We start from the raw sequence: 3,259 nt of genomic DNA on the forward strand, positions 1-3,259 counted from the left end.
AAGGGAATTAATAGTTTAGTGGTTAAGGATGCTAATTGTTTTCTTACTGTCTTAAGTTCAAGCACACATTTTATAATTATTTTTGAGAATTTGAGCTACTGTGAACATCCTTGCTGTCCAACACTTATTACCATACTAGGGAGGAAATTTTCCTTGATTACAAGGTCAACATTCCAAAAGTTCTTCCATTTTCACTCCCCTGATCCACTTTTGGTGCCATTGTAGCCTCAACTTGCCAAAACTTCTCCCTTACCTTACCTTGGCTGGCCATGCACCTAGACAATTGACTTCATATTTTTTTTTCATTTTTCTCTCATCTTCTCCTTTAGTCGCCCCTCCTCCTTGCTCCTCGTATTTTCCTTCAATTTTCTTTGTTTCACCACCCTCCTTTCCCATTTCTCCTCCATTCCTCCACCACTAAAGGCCATCGCACCTCCACCTCACCACCACCAAACTACCGCCTTACCTCCAATACCGTCGTCCTCGCTGTAGCGCCACCGCTGTTGACCACCTCTCAAAATTCCAATTTCTCTTCTTTTCTTCCCCTCTTCTCATAATCATTTTATTCTTCATCTCAAATCCTACTTTTCTTATTTTTTTAAGGGATTGTTTTCCAACCAATTTTTCTAACTTCTTATGTTATTCACCATAGTTTTGAATCCTTCCTCTCTAGTCGATTTTTCAAAAAAAAGTTGTCGAGCCTCTTTCCTCCATTGTTATGTAAGTATGGAAGAACCTCCGCTTATGTTATTCTCTCTTGTGCTATTAATTTCGTGTGGTTAATACTAACAATCTATTTTACAGTGCTTTTGTGAAGTGCTATTTAAATCCTGGATTCGTGTCCCACTTGTAAAAGGGTGCGTTTAAATGAATATTTGTGTAAGTAATTCACCGAATTGTTTGATTAAAGGATATTTATTTATTAACTAGTACTAAATCGGGCGTATGGTCGAAATTGTAGAGACTCGAGAATCAAACTCTCCCGTTTGAAGTTGGAATCGAGATTTGTACAATCAGATTTTCAAGGTGTGGGGATTTATTTTAATAATAATGGTTGATATTAGTTTTGATAAAAATAATAAAATGAGTAATATAATATTATCATTTATATGAATTTCTAAATAATGAGATATTGGGTGAATACAATAGTATTCATAAAAGATTGGAAAGATCCAATAAAAGAGGATACCAAGTAAGTATTCCTGAAATTTTAGATCTGTGATGATGATTGTGATTTGGTGATTTTTTTTTGTAAAATATGTTATTATGGGATTCTTATTACTCAGGACATTTAATACATGGCAATTTGAATGTGTATGTCCAACTGATGTGAAAATTGAATAATCGATGTTCTAATTGGCATGATAAATATGTTACTATTTTGATATTCTTATTTGCATGTTAACCATGCCATATTTCTGATATTCTGATTCGCATGTTAGGTATGTCACTGTGATAAATCATATTGAGATCTGATTTGCATGTTAAACATGCCATATTTTTTATATTCTGATTCGCATGTAAAGCATGTCATATTTCTGATATTCTGATTTGCTTGTAAAGCATGCCTACTGAAAATCTATTATGTATGCCATATCACATGCATAGGGTCGGGAAAATATGTACGAATGAAGTATCTGGCAGTAAATCTACACTATCTAGTGGGTTGTTCACAATATTCAGTATTTCGTCGTGAATCTACATTATCTGGTGGCTAGACCATAATATTCTGTTTCTGGCAGTTCGATTGCACTATCTAGTGGCATGACCACAATTTTGGTGTGCTATTGGATGGACAAGTTCTAAGGAACTCATTATGGTGTGTAGCGAAGATGGGCAGGATCTGTTTTCTGAAAATCTGCATTGATTTTTGAAAAAGTGTTGCACTGACATCGCCACTATACATTCTGATAATTGTGATTTTGTGACTGAATATTTAGTATGTTTATGATCTGTTTAAACTATTGTTGTTATGTTTTAAATTCTGTTATTTATGATTTGTAACCCTTAAGCTCACCCCTTTAAATTTTGATTTTTCATATAACAATCGAGGTTAGGATGAGCTCTTGGTCACTTTTCAGAAAACTATATATTTTGGTATTTATTATCTGGGATGTGTTTAATTATTTTGGACTTTGGTTTTGGACATGGACTTTGGATTTGGATTTGGACATGGACTTTGGATTATTTTTGTTTTGGATGATTTTGCATGACATACGTTTTAAACTAATACTTATGGGGTTTTTAATAAATAATAACTAAACGATGGATTTTCACAAAAAGGCCAAACCACTTAAAGATAGTGATTTTGTTAAACTCGATACTCTGTTTTCATAACTCAAGACAATGTTCTCACGAAACTGAAAGTTTAAAAGCATATATTCAATCTACGTTTTACAAAATGATGAACAAATTTAGTTAAGAGATTTCCATTGTGTTATTCTTTTCAAATATGATGTGTTATAATCAAATTTACAATACTCGAACTTTTCTAATAATAAATGATTTTTGAAAAAACTACTTTACAAGAAGGGATTTAAAAAATGATATTTTGATTTTTTTTTCTTCAAACAAAATAAAAGGACATTTTAAATACTGTAACACCCCTAACCCATCTCCGTCGCCGAAATCGGGTCGTGGAGTATTACGATAACAATTTAAACATTTAACATTACTATCTCATAAATTTTAAACCATAAATACAAACAATTAGTCACATTGCAATTAAAACAAACATACACTTATGGCCCTTAAATCAAGCTTATGAGGCCTTAAAAATAGTTTAAGAACATTATGGGGTCAATTCGAAACAAAATTGAAAAGTCAAGAAACAGTGGAAAATTTTGAATGCAGGGAACACACGGCCGTGTGTCACAATCCAGATCGTGTAGACATTCAAAGTCAAGACAAACGACTGTGCCCCAGCTTGTGTGTTTTCCTGTGCGTATATTGAAATTAAGGTCACACGACCGTGTCGCAGGGCGTGTGCCTGCCCGTGTGTGTATTCGAAGTTTGGTCACATGGTCGTGTCGCAGGCCGTGTGCCAGATCGTGTTTGAAATTGTTTTGGAACACACTGCCATGTCGTAGGCTGTGTGCCAAACCATATATACCCTGTACCTGAAAACATTAAGACACACGACCATGTGGGTAGGCTGTGTGTGACATACAGTCATGTGATAGCCCGTGGCCTATGCCATGTGCACCAATTTTTGCTTCAAAAAAAAGGAAAACTTTACACCTAACTTGGCCACCAATCC

General features: G+C 34.6%; 1 long non-coding RNA gene across 1 annotated transcript; it reads left to right on the plus strand.

Annotated features, from left to right (window-relative positions):
- The first annotated feature begins 255 nt into the window (after positions 1–255).
- Positions 256–2,075, plus strand: LOC121213923 (uncharacterized). Its single transcript, XR_005909465.1, has 4 exons — positions 256–720; positions 805–879; positions 962–1,026; positions 1,609–2,075. It is a non-coding gene; the product is annotated as an uncharacterized lncRNA (long non-coding RNA).
- The last annotated feature ends 1,184 nt before the right edge of the window (positions 2,076–3,259 follow it).

Source organism: Gossypium hirsutum, chromosome D01 (genome assembly GCF_007990345.1).
Source record: "Gossypium hirsutum isolate 1008001.06 chromosome D01, Gossypium_hirsutum_v2.1, whole genome shotgun sequence".
Lineage (NCBI taxonomy): Eukaryota > Viridiplantae > Streptophyta > Magnoliopsida > Malvales > Malvaceae > Gossypium > Gossypium hirsutum.